At 41.4% G+C, this 18,555-nt stretch overlaps 1 protein-coding gene across 9 annotated transcripts in view; it reads right to left on the bottom strand.

Moving 5' to 3' along the window:
* The window catches only part of LOC125764708 (octopamine receptor beta-2R), a 90,411-nt gene that overhangs the window by 13,652 nt on the left and 58,204 nt on the right, over positions 1-18,555 (bottom strand). For 8 of the 9 annotated variants that reach the window (XM_049429245.1, XM_049429244.1, XM_049429246.1 and 5 more), the window contains one exon: positions 15,505-15,554. The exons of the other annotated variant lie outside the window; for it this stretch is intronic. The gene's annotated coding sequence lies outside the window, so the exon portion shown is untranslated. The remainder of the gene's footprint in view (positions 1-15,504; positions 15,555-18,555) is intronic. 9 annotated transcript variants of the gene reach the window in all.

Here is an 18,555-nt window from a genome sequence, read left to right as displayed (position 1 = left end):
TTTGTGTTCCACCACTCGTCACAATGGGGAAATGCCTGAAGGAAACGAAATGCTACGTGCAAATGATGGGAGAAAACGAAACCCCAAAAGCAAACGCCTGTTTGCCGTTCGTATATCACTAAAAGATGGATAAAATGTGTTCGTGTCACCTGGGGTGAAGGAGCACAGTTCGTACGTGCCGAATATGCAATATCCCCGTGGCAGTCGACCAGTTACTTGTCTCCTGTGGGGTGATAAATTGAAGACGCTTACAGTAGGGAATGGTTTCATTGTGCTCAATACGCAAGCTTCAACACCCATCGAAGCATTAAAGTTCGCCAGATGTTTCGCTTAAAGCTGGCTTACTTTTTCTTTATTAATTTAATTCAATATTTCGGTTTTTTTGCCCTGCGATGCACATAAAACACTAGGCGTCTCCATTCGAAATGATAAAACACTAGGCGTCTCCATTCGAAATAATAAAACACTAGGCGTCTCCATTAAAAATGATGAAACACTAGGCGCCTCCATTACATGCAATTTTGTGTACGATCGTTAATGATTAATTAAATCAAACGTCGAATGAAACGAGTTCACTTTTAAAACCGACGTACCTTAACCAACCACAACAGAACGGTTATTTCTCAACAAATAGGCTATTAAATTAAAAAAAGGACTCTCATGTTGTTCAACATGACAATCCTTTCGACACGTAAATTTGTATGTTCACCATTCACCAATTTGTTTCTAACGTCTGCCGTAGAAAACGTACCAAAAACCATCTGGTTCCGTTCACATCACATTCAATCGGCCAAAGGGTGGCCAACGGTTTGATCCGCGAGCGGTAGCGCTACAAAACCAACAGTAACAGCTGTGTAAATATCGGCTCTTCCCGCGAATAGAAACGTTCCGTTCGAAGATTTCATTCATTCAACATAATCACACTCGGTGCTGCTTTTGCTACTGCTAACCCCAAACCGTTCATCGTAAATCGCAGGTGCTGACGATGAGAAATGGCGACGTAGCTGTTCGTTTCATCGTTCTACTCTTCTCTCTCACCGCACATGCCGTGGCCTTGTCTTATCATAACGAATTCAAAACACAAAATGAACTTGTCATGAAAGTAAGCGATGACATACGCTAAAAAGTGAAACATACAACTACAAAGAACCAACACGCACACACAGGTACTCATTCCTCACATGCTCGTTTTATTGTTTTCTGTGCTAAAGGAAACTCAAACGAGCGAGACACAAAAGGGGTGGTCTTTTTTTGTTAAAATTAGAAACCAATTTCCAACCACTCCTGCACAATCACGTATCCGCTCGTGAGAATACAACAAAAAAAAAACATCCCCCCTTCCCGATTCCATTCCATTTGATGGGTTGGTACCCTGTCGATGTGGTGTTTAACAGGAGACACTAAAAATATCGAGGCCAAAAATCGATGTCAAACCGGTCCCGGCGTAGCGGGGCGAGCTACCGTTCACGAAAACCGAAAATTCGTGCCCGTGATGCCGTGACAACAAAGTGGACCCAACTCGTTCGCCCATTTTGTTGTGGTTTTGTTTTAGTTTGTTGCGGGTTTCCAGCACATTTTGCCGCCTTTTCCAATTTGTTTTTGTTACACTTTTTTTTCTCTTCTCATCGTTTTTCGGTCGGCCCTGAAAAGGTTCCACATACCATTTTCTGTACGACGATAGAGTCGATAGCTGGGGCAAGAGTATCATCTGTAAGGAGGAAGAAAAAACATGCTAAAGCACGAAACGAAACCTCGACGTAACAAATTGTGAACAATGGCACAGGTAAAACAAATTTTCATGTTCACGAACTACATCATCGGATCTGGTGTGGAATGAATTTCTTTGTCGTGCTTCATTTTGACACCTCACCATCGTGATTCCGTTCGCATCGTGGCGTACGTTTCTCTTCTTCTAACAATGAACATAGCAAAGGTTTGTTTCGTTACTCGGTAATGTTGTCATTTAGCGTGCATTTAAAATTCCCAGTCCCGAAATGTGAAATAAATCATCGAAACTACGCTAAAAATGTACCGTAAAAAATAATGTGGGCGTGGGACAACAGGTTCATGCGAGGTGAAAGTGATGTGACACAAGGTTGATCTCATCGTGGGAAGATCGTGTCGTAAGCAGAGGAGTGAATGCTCCCATTCTCTTTTGATCTGGTTAATGTCATGCTGCCATACAGATTTTGCATCAGATGTTAAAAGTAGCTTCAATCATCATTTGCAACAACCACACGAGACGGCGGAATTTATAAAGAGCTCTCTGTTTATTTTGTTTTATTATACACACATTTTCTTTAATAAAACGTTTGTTTTGAGCTGTCCTTCATTTCAAATAAATGTTAAAATAAAACATCTTTGAAAAAAAGGACAAAACTCAGCGAGAAAGAAAAATTAAAATAAAATATAAATAAAGTAAAACAGATCCTTCTAAATGCCTTTCTAAATGGCATGCTACACCTTAACTAAACATTGCCATCAATATTTACCTTCAAGTACACTCGCACGCAAACAAGCTAACCGCAAAACCAATTGTACCAGATTGAAATTTCAAATAAACATGCTGAAAGGATTCGAGAGGCGTCATCACTGCTCGTCCCGTCGCAAGACGGTCCCACTGCCTTGTCAATTCGATAATCGAATGTAGATGGTACGGTGATGGATTTTGCAAATAGGCCCCCTTCAACCGTACGGTTTGTCGGTTTAGGAACTTTACAGCACGGCGATGTTAGCGTGTATTCTGTTTTTTTTTTTTTTTGCTGTTCCCCTTTCCAATGGTTGCATTGTGTCCATGGACACATGGCTTCACATGTCTCGTCGGTCGGTGCAAATTGAATTCCGAACGATGCGGTCCACTCGAAATGGCCAAAGCCACTCGATGTTCCCTTGGTAATGTGACGTTGTGCCTAAGTGTATATTCTCGGTAGCTCGATTTTTTTATTGGCTTTTACCAACCACCGGTACGATACCAATAGCATCGTTTGTGTGCGATTCGTTGGTTGATCCTGCAGGAATTCTTGCTGAAAGGGGTTTGAAGAGCTTTTGTACTGAACCGCACACAAACTATCGAACGGTGAAGGTAAACCCCCTGCACTAGGTGATTGTACTGGACTTTCATAGCGGAAGTGAGTGAGCAAAAAAATAATAGTAAATTTGTTCAGTTTGCTGTAAACCAAGTCACACATAGGGTCGGGGATTTTCTCGTACATTGTTTAGGTAATTGTATTTACTATTTGTAAAAGCATCAGCATGATTATTAGGAGCGGAAGTTTGTGGTTAGTGAACGAATTAGATAATGCATTAAACATAAATTCCCCTTTTTTATTATGTTTACTCACATATCAACATCAATGAAACATCCGGCAAACTAAATGGTAAACAGAAAAACATAATTTTTGAAAGTCTTTTTCGGCCCGTCAGGAAAACGAAACATTTCTAATGTATTTGGATAACTAAATCAAAACAATGCACAGCGATCGTAACACGATCGCGATAATTGACCGTCAATTGAAGCTCACGTGAGTAAATACCGTCTTCATCCGATTCGGACAGACACACACAGCAACAATCCCTCTCCCAACGCCATTCAAGTTCAACGTGCTTGATCTATTCTTATTGACCACGATCGATGAAACTTGAAAATTGTGACTATTTTTAAGCCATCCACCCATCCGAACGTGAGATAAACGACGACCGCCAACGTGTGAGAGATAGAGCAAGAACGCACACGACTCACACTCGCTGTTAAACGTTCGTTCGCTGTGGATTGATTTTTCCTCTGCTCAAGTGCAAGATCACTCATCGGCATTGGTCCGGTTTCGTATGAAATTACTTGAAACACACACACGCATATGGTTGAGACATATACAACCATCCGAGCGGCACCGAAATAGCGACAACATGCTTAGCCGGTGAAAAATATTGACCCGATCGACGTCATTCTCAATCATCGACAAGTTTTTTTTTGTGGCAAAACACATTTTAGTCGCTGACTGCCCGTTCACTGCATGTTTTGCAGATTTTGTTGTGATTCGCGGTTGCGCAGGCAAAACACATTACAAGCGTCTACCTTCCGACCGGGCTGAAGACTGACACTTGACGAGCTAACGAGGAAAGCGAACCATTTTTCTTCGGCCCAGTTTCGGCAGCAAACGATTTAACCACAATTGACGCCAGCAGCAGTCTGGTTTGCAGGTTTACCGGTAAGAATTTAGCCCCGTGTGTATCGAAGTCACTCACCACCAAAAACTATGGAATGTATGCGTGTGTGACGGAAGTAAAGCAGATGGGAAGGGGGAGGAGTGTAAGGTGCAGAAGAAGAAAAAAAAATCACGTTAATTCTCTGCCCGACATGGCCGTGGCTAAATCGAATGGTACGGCCCTGAAAGCTCACTCTCTCGCACACCTTGTGCCCAGCTGGCAGTGACGGAATTTATTCTATTTGTCATCGTGATTGAAGGTAATTTATTTCGGAGGACACATTTTGATCGTATGCGCCACACCCGGTTGTACAATCGAGGCAGGTTTGCTTTTCTACACACGAAGACAAAGATGAATGTAAAATTGATTGTTAGCAAATAAGAAATGGATGGTGAGAGAGAGAAGGAGAGAAAGAGAGAAAACTCATGTAAAAAGGATGTTTACCATATCCTGAACTCCTTGCGGTTGCGAATAAGCCGAAGTGTCAAGTACATTTTGTCTTCTAGTAATGACTGTCGAGATGTCGATTTTTATTAATTTTTTTTCAAGAAGAATCGGAAATTCCAATCTAGTGTACCAACTCTGGAGGAAGAAACGATGCTTCAATTGATATTTGCATATGGTCGCTCTATGCAAAGAGCATAAACAAACGAAGTAACACACACCCTCAGCATTACTTCAAAGATCGGTGTATTTACAGATCTGATTATCTGCCACACTCTGTGCACCGCAAATAATGTTGCAACTATATCCCTGCTACTGAGGGCTAGTGCACTTATGCTACATCCGAACAAAACTATCAATGCGTTGCAGCATCATATTGCATGTAGAAGCGCACGTCCTGAATATTTCATCAGAAAGCAATCCAGTACAATGTGCGCCTGTTCCTTGTTTGCTTGTTAAGCTATAATTACATTCCGTTTGAGGGTTGTCTCCGGCAGTGCCTCGCCCCTCCAAACGCTGTTGCCTACTGACGCGTCGGTCAGAATGGAAATCGATAGTAATCGACCTCAATCACCTGCCAGGCGCTGCCATGGCTATTGAAACTACCAAAACAGCGACCTAGAACTGAAAATGAGGCGATCGTTCCATGACGTGGTCACTGCATAAGCATGCGACTGGTATTTGTAAGGTATTTGGTAGGATTGAGAGTGGAATTTCTATCTCCTTTTCGTTCTAACCCTGGCACTGGCATCCATCGGATCCGTACGGGCAATAGTTTACCAAGAAGTTCGTACATTTTCAGCTGCCAATGGGCTCATAAATCGTTATACCAAGCAGGCCTTTTTGGGGAACATTCGGGAAGGCGGTGGTGTGCGTTTTGTGGGCTCAAACAACGCGGTAGTCGGTGTGAAGAATAAGAGAAAGCGACAGGGTAAGGTGGCGAGAAAAAGCCAACCAACAAGATGCAGATCTCGTTCATACGGAAAAGTGATGGGAAATGGATTTCCTTTGTTCACTCAGGCTCAGCTGTGGGGGATTTCACGGTAAAACCTGCAAACGGTTTCCAAAGCAGCACCACCAGCTGCAGGCACTTCGGCCACAAACCCGGATGCCACAAGGCGGTACCGAAGCACTTTGCAATAAATCAATAATCGATTCGCTCTTTTCCCATCTGCGTGTTTGATAGTGCATCTTGAAGGAACGTACGAAACCGGTCCGTGGCTACGTACGGCGAAAGTTTGATTGCAATAGTTCAGAACCGGCTGCCTGCACTTGGGTACCGTTCGTATGCAGGGTGCACGCTGTGTTCGTGCTGATTCACCGTTTACACTGACTTTTCACAGCCAAAAAATCAAACTGCAGCACGTATACAGCAGGAGGAGTAAGGCAAGAATTAGTGGCAATCGATCAAACGCTGACGTTTAACCTGGGCTAGGGTTGGAGAGAAATCTAAAGGAAGCAATTTTCTTCTCACAATATTTGATGCATCGTCTGCCAGCTGGAGACGTTGCAGAAGGTTGTGTTGTTAGTTTACATTGTAATTTAATTACCGTAAGGCACTGTGAACCACCTGTAATGAAGTCGTGTTAGCAAGAGCCTTTTACGAAATGGATTTACGTTGCCTTTTCAAGCTGTCTTGCAATAAATCGTGTAATAAATGCAATGTTGGCTAACTGATTTTTGCACCCTAAAAGCGAGTGTAAATGTTTTTCCAATAATTTCACAGCCCATCAGCAAAACTTAATGACAGAGTTTAATTTTTTTTTCTCCAGAAATTGCAGCTTCTCATAGATAGTGCCATTCCGCGAAAATGCAATTGATTCCTCATCAAACAACATCCATCATAGCAGGGGATCCGGCGAGAGTCCCGTTGGCAGATCGATTAGCTGTTCGGTGAAGGTTAATGGGCGAATAAATTCATCAAACCGTCAATTTCGAGGGTTGTCCACAAGCCACCGGAGGCCGTTATCGCAGTGGAATTCGTAAAACCAAATGCAATCATGTCCGCGTGCACCGCCGGGAATGTGTTCCGTTGTAGAAGATTTATTGTGTAATAAATATCCAGTGCCGGCCAGTGCCACATACACACGTGGAATGGAGAGTTGAACAAGTGAAAAAAACCGCCTCCCCCGTTTCATTCATTGAGTTTGCGGTTTGGGAAATAATAATATAAAATCCGAACGATTCACCGGAACTCGTCGTGTGGCAGTGTAAAATGCAATTTAAATGTTACTCGTCGCGAAATTATCGAACGATGGTGACGCTCGGTAGAACAATTCAAATCGTCAATCATTGGCACTTGTGGGTGGTAAAGTGCATCATGCACTCGGGTACCGCTTTGTTCAACGATCAGTCAGTAAATCTTTTTTTCTTTTTTCATGCAGACAGTTTAATTTGCCTGTAAAAATCAAGTATTTCATCACATCTTGCATGTACTGTCTGTTCATCGGAGAGTAATAAAATTAAACGTTATGAAGTGTGCTTTTAATGATGCATAAATGCTCATTAAATGTAACTGGATATCTAGGAAAAGAAAGGTTTATAAACGCATAAAATATAAGAAGGGACCGCCTAGGTGGTGTATGTGATAAACTGCGCTGGTTCAACACGATACGACCGGGTATCGAATCTCATCTGGTCCGCCTTCCCGTAGCAAGGACTGACTATCCGGCTACGTGGTAAAAAATAAGTCTAGTAAGCCAGAAATGACCGGCATGGCTTTCAGGGTTATAAGTAAAGAAGTGATATTCTTAACGAATAAAAAAAACACATTCTCCAACATTCGATCTTACAAGTTTCTTTTTTTTAATTTAATAAAGAAATTTCAACAACATTCTTAAGTAATTATCAAAGATGTATCTTATTTCATCACCAGATTAGTTTGTATTCTTTCATAAGTAATTAACACGTGCTCTACAAGAGGTGTGCCACTTTTCAATCGACCTCTGGCCAGATACAGGTTACCTTCATCAACACAACACGTCAACTCGTGGCGCAACATTCTGCGGACCAGAGAGTTTGGTGACCAGAAGTCACCCATTTATCACGCCAGAGAGTCACAAAGTATGAAAATTAAAAGTAAACAAACACGAACCAACACGGCCACGCGGCTGCAAAACGCAGAGCAAAGTCCTCTGGAACGGAAAATAAAGATGGAAAACCAGGCTAGCGTTGATTTCGTGAGTGTGTGTGTGTGTGAAGGAAAGTTTGGTCACTACATTGGAAACAGGGCAAAAAGATGGAAGCAGGCGGCAAGATAATTACTGTTGAAATATATCCACTTATGATGATAATCCACCATGATGGTCACCGGTGGGAGTCGTTTCATGGCGTTTGCACCAAAGATCCTTCGCATTGCTCTTGTCGATGTGTCGACCAATTCGACCGTAGGCCACCACCACCGAAGGGTAAGGATTTGCACTTGCTCGCTGGGTGTGTCCGGGGCGGGGTAGGATTGATGCTATGCGCGAAGGTGATAAATTTGTCGCATGTTTAACATTCACACCGGCCAGACGCAACCGTTGGGGGGGACATAACGTAGCACTGTTTCCCCTTCGTCTCGATAGGGGTTTTATTTTTGGCCACTGCGGGACATCTATTTTTGTGCCAGAAACGTGCACGGCGACAAATATCGTCATCCACCCCTTCACGCGTCTGTCAACGTTGCGTCCGACCGTCCCGCTTCACGCATCGGCGCAACATCATAACAGCAAAACAGTTGCACAGAATGCGGTCGCCACTATGTATCAACACACGAAACCAAAACCACGGTGCGGCTGGCACAATGCGAACTGATTTCCCGTTCACGATCAACAGATTTGCACAGCGCTCAGGCTCTTTATCTCGTGGATTTTCTCCTTTGTTTTACCACTGTACGGGATATTTCTTTTTGTCCCCGAAACCAAAAACTTTTTCCCACACAACTACCGGGCGCTGTGGGGAAATATACAGCAGAGCATTAACAATCATCCCACTTTCATAACCATCAACCAGGTTTTGCGGGTGTACGATTGTTTTTGATCCATTAATTCTGGCACACGTCTGACAGCGACAGATGTTCGGGTGCTGCTGAACGCTCGTTTGGCTCTTAGTTTTGAGCTGCTGGTACAGCAGTATAGGTTTATTTGCTGACGACAGGTGAAACCTTGTGGTAGGTTTATTTTGTTCTAATTTATTACAATGCACAACGTTTACTGTACAGTTTGCTAGCTGAGTTTTATTGCATGTTGGATTTGGGAGAGTGATTTTACATGAGTATTTTTTACGATTTTTACAATGCAAGAGTATTTCCGGGTTTATTGCTCATTTCATGTCCTTTTGCATGTAGAAGATGTATGCATAGTAAAACACCAAACAAATAGTAGCCCAGACTGTTTCTTACTTTTCGTTCAGATTTTTAGAACTCACTTTCCTGGAACTTCTCACAAATGAGTTAAAGATAATTGTGTTCTGCACATCCATCACTTCGCTCACTCTTTTCAATGAAAAATCTCATATTCCTACAATTACTGTCATTGATTAAAGAATCGGTGCTTTTGTGAACGAAACAAACTTCCAAGTAAAATGAAAGTCCAACGAAGTTGTCCTATTGTATGAATAATGAGCTTTATACGCTAGATATCTTATCCATGCGTCACTAGTCACGTTGGTATTTCAATTTCCCCAGATTAATTGTTCCTTAACTTCACCCACACGAAATATGGAAGTGAACCAAAACTCCAGGAAGTTTTGATGATGCAAATTGACAGGTTCTTGGATGTAACTTCCGAGAGCTTATTAGGTTTATCAAGGAAAAACATTTAGCCTGAAGTCTTTCTTTGTAATCTTGTTGGAAAGTTGCCCAGCTTTATTATGACACCAGAAAAGTTAATGTGGACATTAATCTAATTTATTTTATTACTTTTTTAGATACCAATATATTGTCTTTTAATGTCATTTTAATACTATCCGAATTTCTTGGAATGTAAAGCTCCGAACAAAAAAATCTTTGCCTTGCATTTGTAGATAATGTTTCATATGTTCATCCTTTCATCTGATGAAATCACTTTCATCTGACTTAGAGGATTTTTTTCTGTACCATAGCACGTCACAGAAAATGAAATTTTTCAATCATGTTCTAGTATTCATACAAATTATTTATTCATGATCTTCACGATGATCATTTTCTTCGTGGATCTTACCGCACAGTCTATACTAGATGCAAATTAGATGTTAGACCATCCACACAAAAATGCCAACAAAAGCCTTCCAATCAGGCCTGACACGTGCGGTACGTGTAACATACGCTAAATGGCTTCATTTTATTCCGGAAACAAACGACGCTCGCACGTTCGGTGTTCGAAAACATTTGTGGAAATTTCACCGAACGCATCGGTATTTCTAGGACATCGAAAATGTCGAGCATTCTGTTGACCCGTCGCAATGTTACCAACCATGTATCATTGTATGTTGCTCAATTGTGTGGAAATGTGCGATCATTTGTGAAACCGTTTCGGTACAAACCAATTTCATAAGAATCGATGTTAAAGTGCTGAAAATAACCATAAGCAGTAATTGACACTTCAAACCTACAATCGACAGAAAAAATACTATAGAATTGTTCATTGTAACCTTTTTGTTGCATAATGTCGATTGTTTTACTATTGTTCTTAGTCATAGCTTCATTATTTTAATTGGGTGTCTCCATTTCGGTTTAAGGTGTAATTTCAATTTATATTAATTTATGCCAATTGAATATCTCAGTGTTAAACGTATGAAATCAAAACAGGGATCTAGATTTTATTCAAGTATCATATTCTCAACAAAACAGAAATCCTCTCAACCATTAAAGGGGACACCCTTAAAGAGGTACCTTTCCACGTGTCGGTAGCAATATTTTATGCAGAAACAATCACTGCCAACCAACGGACGCACCGCCGACAGATGGCTTTTGCCCGGTACAAGCTAAAGCTTATTAATTTAACTTTCCACTCTACAGGACACAACCATCCGTCGCACTTTACGCTGACGTTCATCAACCACGCAAAACCATTGCTGCAATTTTCTCCAACACGATCCGGTAAAATAATTACATCGTCCCCATTATTCATAATGGAATTTTAGATTTTCACTCACATTTTCACCGTCGCCCATCGTCCATTGTCATCAGCAATCGGTTCGCGAACGTAAGTGCAAAAGGGAAAACGCACACAAAAACCTACCATGGACACAAAATGCGACGACTTGCATCAGTCTTTCTGCATGTTTTGCTACAGTTTGCTCTGGGGTTGAGGCGGCAAAAACAAAAACTAGTAAGCGAAGTGTGAACGTAGCAGCGGTTTGAAAGGATTGCATGTAGCAAGTAAAAAAAACGGGTTGTGATGCGACAGTTACGAGCTTAATTTCTTCGTGCGGTACAGTCGTAAAACAAATAAAAGCTCAAGGCAGTAGCATCAGCGAAGCGAAACCACAAAAAAATTAAATAAACCAGCTTTGAGACGGTGGTTGAAATGTTAACCATTGACTTAATATTTCACAATGTGCGGACGTTATTTTGTCGTGAAAAAGGAGCCACAATCTCTTCGGAGGTTTCTGAAGTAGTCCAATCTTTCCAGCACCATAAACGACGATGAGCTTTTTCAATGGCAAACTAAAACATGACACCTTATTTTCATTTCTCATTTCTTCTCACATCTCTCTCACGTTGATAACTTTTTCTCACGCCGTGGTGAATGAGAATGGCAGAACTTTAAATTTTGTTCGAGGTGAGACAAGAACGAAGTGGTCGAAAGCAGGGAGAACGAGTGTGCCACCGCCGGTACGGATGGGATGCGGTTTGCTAAGAGACTATATAGAAGGGGTTGGAAAAAAATACCACAGACGTTGCTGCATGCAAGTGCTACTACAAAGTGTGCTGGTGAGCGATGAAATAGGAATTAATTTATGACTTTAGCCCTCTCTCGTAAATAAAGTGGCTTCTGGTGATGGTTGTGGACCAGCTCCTATGAGTAGCTGACAGGAACTGATTAGAAACTTTTCGGAACGTGGTACAATCGGCATGAATGCAGCCCCGATCTGTTCCCTTAAGTTTCAGTGAATCTAGTGGTCTAGCTGCACCGGAAACTAACACGTACCAAACAGTCGTGCTGTTGTCCACGAGACAATAGGGAAAATAAATTAAGTCTAACATAAAACTTTGCGACCATGCTGAACTGGTTCATACCGTTTTGTCGAGTGTAATTAAACCTATTGTCATGATACTTTTTATTTTAAATAAGGATATTTAAAGTCACATGTTTATTAAAATTATCTAGAAATATGACATGGTTTTGCTGTTAAAAGCAGGACAAAACATAATTTCGATCTCGAACTTCTTCATCAAAAAATGACATCATGCCTTTATGAACTGTGCTGCTAGTGAAGACCAATCAGTTCGATCAGGAATAAGTAGGAAGCCTTACTAGTCTCAACCGACACATCCTTGGCAACGAACTACTGCCGGCTTGTGGCTGTGGTTATAGTGTCCATTTTACTTACTGTCTTCTTCTTCTCGCCCAACATCTTCATCGTCCGTAAAGTTTAGTGGTACTCCTGGCTTTGGCTCGCAACAAAAAGGACCAAAAGCAAAGCGGATTGAAAAGGGCAGCCATTGCATTAAGGTAAATTACTTAATTCGATCATTCCGATCGGTATGGCTGAGACCGTTGGGGGAAACACTACATCCCCATGGTATTGTACACGATAAGAAACCAGCAAAAGACACCGGGTAATATACGTGTTTCCTCTCGGTGTCTTCGTGTCTTTCACCGTTTTCTGGTCGATATCCTTCCATTGATCTTTACGTATATGAAAGATGAATACCGGGTTGGGCTTCTGGAAGACATCTTCATGCGATGCTGGAGCTTGCTGTGTTGGAGACTTTTTTCCACTCTTAAAAGTTTCCGGTTCTTCACCGATACTCCTTTTTGAAACCATTTAGCCGGGAACTCGAATAAGTTCATCCATTAGTTATTTCCTTTTAATGGGAAGGTTTAGAAACCTTTGCTGTCGTAGTTGCTCCAATCAGTTATTTATGAACCGAACTTCTTTACTCCAGTCCAAAGCGAAAAATATTTGTTCTTCTTGAATATTTTTTTTATATTCTGCTATCGGTTATTTCTCTCAAATATGTATTGTTTCGAAATAAAAAAGGGATCATTTTTCATTTCAGGTTTTTCCTATCTTTCGTATCGGTTTCGTTGTATAAGTTTAAATGATTTTTGTGTGACAATTATAATGTTGAATTTTCTCCTAGATTTTTAATCGAGATTTCGCTTTGAGAAAATGATTTTATTAAGCTGTATCTTACAGGAAAAAACATCAAACATCAGGATCGTAACGTAAATCGTAACATAATAGCCTTACGTTGCAAAGTTGTTGATAAAAGTCAAACATCTAATGATATTTTCGTGAAAGGCGAAATTAATCTAAAAAACACATAAATCTAATTGCAAACCATTGCCAGTCACTGAAATAAATGAAACTCATTACAAGCCGGTCCTTCGTCTACTACAATCGAATCGGCAACGGCAAAGGCTTTCGTTCAGCGAGTAAATCATTATAAAACACGCTCTTGCGTTAAAACGCTCAATCGCATTTGTAATCAACTTGGGTTTTACTGGTCTGGTACCGTTCCCATTCGCCCAAGGTTCCCATGGGGAAAAAGGATTAGCTGCGTGCTCAATGCGTGTGAAATAATGCTTTAAAATTACACTTTAAAACCACACATTACACGGGTAGTTAAACCGTATCGTGTTGTGCAGCGTACCTTACAGTTACATTTCCGTACGCTCGGTACTGTTTGCCAACCATGGAGTTTTCCGGAACATCTAATTACCTCAACGTGCACTAGAAGGGCCACCCCGTCATTTATATGTTGGGTTTTTCTTCTCTTACTTTTTTTTCACAACCTCCTATGGGTTGAGTATAAATTGAAAACGAATTCGTTTAAAAATCGCATACAAGTTGAATGGGTTTGAAGCAACACAGGGATTTGAAAAATGAATAGACGGTGACTGGTGGAACGATGAAAGGATATAATAAAAAAGTGTAAAATTTAACACCAAACGCACATTCAGACACTCAAACTTTAGAATTGCGATTCATCGTCAAGAATTCTCTCTTTCAAGTCGTATCGGATTAAATTAGGATACATGATTGAGAATTGAAGAAAGAATTTGTTAGAAAGTTCCTCTCATTTCCAAGCTAAATTAGATAATTCCAGGTAAAAGTAAACTATGTCCTTTTCTCTATCTTTCGCAGGATAAAATCGAGTTTATCCAATGCATTTTTAACTCACACATTCCAGTGTTTCAATTGTGAAAGTTATACATGGAAACGATTTCAATTCTCAGTTTCGAAAATATAATTGATTAAATATCTGCATAACAATGTTCTACTTAAACTTGGAAAATATTCAGAAATATTTAAAACATTCTCGTTTGGACCTGAATACCGTGCAAGATTTAAATTTGTTTATCCTTTAGATAGTAATTAAGCTTATTGTAATCATTTTTTAATGAATTTTATTTTTTCATTTAAGTCTTGTTACCAACCAAGCAAACAAACATTTGATGTGATTACTGAAAATTTCGCATGTGCTTGCACCTTCATTCTAAATGCTTGAATGTCACGGCACGTGTCCGGCCACGCATACAACGGTACGACATTCCGAGTGCCGGTCCCTCGGCGAACCTTTGCCTGCCATGATGCGCACACGAGCTTCTTGTTAAAATGTTTCCTCACCCGTAACAGTGCAAACATTGGAACACTTCGAGTCAATTTGTGCTGGCGCCGGTCCGGAACTTCGACGATGAGCTTAGTTATTTTTCATTCTCTTCATAGAAAATTTTGTAACACAGGAATGGCACCGGCGCCACCTTTTCTTTAGCACCGGTTGGTCGGCTGACCAGCCCCGACAGGTAAGACAAAGAAGAAGAAGGAGATGAAAAAAAAATGTTTCCAAAGCACAAAAGACGCTGCTCGAATCGATGCCTCCATGGGCTGGTTCTACCGAACAAGGTCTAATCTGCTTTACGTCCGTTATCTGCAATATGCCTCTCGAGACATTTATTCAGCATCCTATTCAAACCCACGGCCAGACTGTTCTTGTACGAGACATCGTGCACGTTCAATACAAGCCGAAAGCACCGAAAGTGGGAAGGGTCTGCCGAAGTGTCCCCCAAGTGTTCCGATATGGGATTGTGTCACGTAAGCCCCCGGCGCTACTGCTACTGCAGATGATGAGCGTTCGGCCCCTTAAGAAACCGAAGCCCTGTTTTCTTAGCCCCGGTGGGAGATTCATGTTCAGCCTCGTAGAAGCTTTTCCAATTTCTCTCGCTCGATGAAAGAAGACAGCCCGGGGGCGGGGAGGCAACGAAGGATAAAAGCGAAGCGAAACAACAAAAACGCAACGGTGGAAGAAACAGAATATTATCAACATATGACGAGCATTCCCCGGGACGGTTCGGTTCGCATGTTGTGCTTTGTTCTTTTAGTGAGACTCAAGGCGCGCGTGATGTTGGACAACAAAGCAAATCCGAACACCCGTGGAACCGCTGTGGGGTGGATTGCGTTTGGTGAAGGATGTATCAAATTTCCGGCCGGCAAACGCCACACGGACGCACCAACGGTGACGCTTATTACATCCTGCTGCGTACGCAGCGAGTGTCCACTTCAGTGGGAGAATGAGAATCCTTAAAGCGGACAGCCACCATCGTGGCAAGATGCCGCCGAGTGCCATTTGTCATTGTCAGGCCGGTGAAGTCGAACTGTTGATGAGGATCAGTGAAGTGGAGGTTGACACAAGAAAGAGAGAGAGAGAAAGGTGTTAAAACTCACCTCTTCGATGATTTGTCGATGGGTCAGACGGGTGAAAGTTTTTCCAGACTCTGTGGAGAAGGAAGAAATATGAAACGAACATGAAAAATGAGCATAATGAGTGCAATATTCAGGAAATATTATCCCCTTTTTAAGGAAATTTATTTAAAACATAAATAATTGGATCAAATTACATGGTGTGCGCCAGCAGATCCGCCATCGACAAACTGTAAAACACTCTTCGAACGTCTGTTTACTTTGTATAACGTACCATCTTCGACATCAATCTTGATAGATAGGTGATGAATTGAGTGTAAACAAATTATCGTCTTACGATATGAAACACCTCCCCGATACTTCGATGATGAACCCAAGTCATCCTGTCGCGGATTTTCTCCCCGTGCATGTGTCGGTGATGACCTTCGAGTGGAAAACCATGAAATAATGCTAAATTTTGTTGTTGGTAAATCACACTCCGCCGATCGATGGTGGCCGGGTACGTTAAAACAGTAATGAAACAATTTATAGTCCATGATCTCTTAGGGAAGTGTTGTAAGCGGTGTGCGAGATCGCTCGTAAGAAGCTTCTACTCCGTCCCGGCACGTCGTGACTCATTTAAGCTGCCATTCTTGATGGTTCCAACATCATCATCACCATCAACATCAACTGATCTGATGCGACGAGTGAGTGAAGAAAATGGTCCCAAAAAAGAAACGAAACAAAAAAATATCATAAAACAACTCACCGTCAACCAACCACCCAGCTTTCGTGTGTAAATGAGGGCAAAGAAACGGGGAAAGTGTTATAAATAACAAAGGCTTCCGAAATGTCTCGCCGAATGATGCCGTTTGCAACGGCTTTTGCTGTTCGTCTGCCCATCCGTTCGGGAGGTGGAAGAAATATGTCGCCCCGTTTTATCTTCATTTCGCGTGCAAAATCACACGAACGGAGATAAATGTCCAATTTTCAGCTGCTGAGATGGATGCGCGTGACTTTCGAAGTTTTTCAAAGGCAGCAGAGTGTAATGTATGGCGAATGGTGAACGGCTCGGCCGGGAAAGGAAGGAAAGGCATGGAAATTCCATCACACGATTGCACGAATCCGAATAGTGTGGGGCCTGGCCGTTGTCCGTGAAGGTATGTACGGTACGGGTATGGAATGGTTGAATGGGAAATTCCGTCATTTTTTACAATGCTCCACACCGTACCGACCGGTTGGCCATTTGTTTTATTTCCAACCACTAGGGCTAGCTGAAAGGCCACCTGCTAGGGTGGGTTTGTTGGCGATCGGTACATTTCGTTAGCTGCTTCGTTAGCTCGTTTCATTTTTTATTTAACCTTTATTACACGAATGACCTATTTCGCAGGATTTTGCTTTATTTCAATTTTGTAGATTTATTGTTACCTGTTTGATGTTTGCTGTTGAAGACAAAACTGATTTTTGATTTTTTTTTTGTACCTATTTTCCGGTAGGTCTATTTTTATAAGAGTACAGTTTTATTTCCTTTGCACCTTTCGATCTTTTATTAATACATCTTTTGTCAGTTAATTCATTAATCACCTCTTTAATACATCAATAATTTTATGAGTAAAAATATGAAAGAATCGTAATAAAACGTTATTATCTATTTTTTCTAACTCGTTAATTTCAAATTCAAATGGCCAAAATGACACAACATTCTACACAATTTTTTTAACAATAATAACTGTGGTAGAGATTATTGTTATCGTATCAAAAAGCCATCTTAATGGTCGTTTCCATAAATTATAAATAATTGTTGAATATGTAGCTAAACCCGTTGCGATTACAATTGCCTATGATGTAGGCACATTGCTTCTTAATTTAATAATTAACGTTAAACCGTCTTAAGACATCCCATGCCTGTCCCACACATTCATCTATTTCTAATCGACCTACAAATCCGCATCACCTGGGGCATATTAAGATTTCGCTTTGCCGGGGTGTTGCGAACAATGACGTATAATCCCCGGCAGGCGCCGAACCGAATGATAAACATAATGCGACCATAATCGTCGACCATAGCGCCGTGATTACTACAGCTGGTGAACAAAAACCCAATCCCATACCGGGCGGGCCAGAAGGGAGCATGAATCAGCCTAATTACTGCATTAAAACGCGACGTGACAATCAAATTAGCTCGCGCGATGTGCGCGATCCGCGTTCCTTACGGGTCGGTCGATCGGACGGACGGAACGAACGCATCCCGCGATAATTATGGCGCAAAGTGACAGTAAGGGGTTTTTTGGGTGGGGTGTAAATTAAATTTGACAGCGAACACGATTGCGAACTATCAGTCAAACCGCATCGGGGAGAGGTCCCAAAACGTGATGGACTGTCTGCCTGATCGGGCTTTATACATTCTTACTGCGCTTATTTGCGTTTGTAATGCGAATTTAAAAATATGGTAAAATCAACAACACAAACTTTTCGCACTTGATGGAGAATAAAATCAATACTTTTTCGATGAAGCATATAAATTGATTGGGTCTTTGGTTGACTATGCATAAAAACACAATACTTTGCTGATTGAGCTAGATTTGCTAGAATCGAAAGATAAAGAACACATTGGTTGGGTGAACTTTATTTATTTTTCTCCATCCAATCGTTATCCTGAACCTTATTACAAAGTTTGATCACTTTCTAATCCCTCTGCTTGGAGGCACAACTTTCCGACTGCATTTGATCACTTCTTCTTGGAAAGGTTGATCCGCATCCTTTTTATACACCCAAAATTCGTCTCACGGGAAACAAAACAATGCAAAAGTAAATAAGACACACACACACACACACTTTTCCGTTCCTGCCACTAGCAGCCAGTAGTAGCCGTAGTACAGAGTCAAAATCATTTCCACTCCAAATCGGCCTATCAGTGGATCGCTGATTTGAATCGCTCAATTTTTTTCCCCCAGAAACTTTCAATGGGTTTTAGTGTTTGTCTGTGGCCCAACGACACAGCAAAAGAAATCAAACGCTTTCCCAATACTCACTGTACGTATCCGCAGGGTAGATTTTTCACATCGACATCGAAAAGTATCCAAATCGCTCAGAAAT

This window comes from Anopheles funestus, chromosome 2RL (genome assembly GCF_943734845.2).
Source record: "Anopheles funestus chromosome 2RL, idAnoFuneDA-416_04, whole genome shotgun sequence".
In the NCBI taxonomy this organism is placed as follows: Eukaryota; Metazoa; Arthropoda; class Insecta; order Diptera; family Culicidae; genus Anopheles; species Anopheles funestus.
The sequence above is the reverse complement of the archived record's forward strand: the minus strand, read 5'-3'. Positions and strand labels throughout refer to the sequence as shown.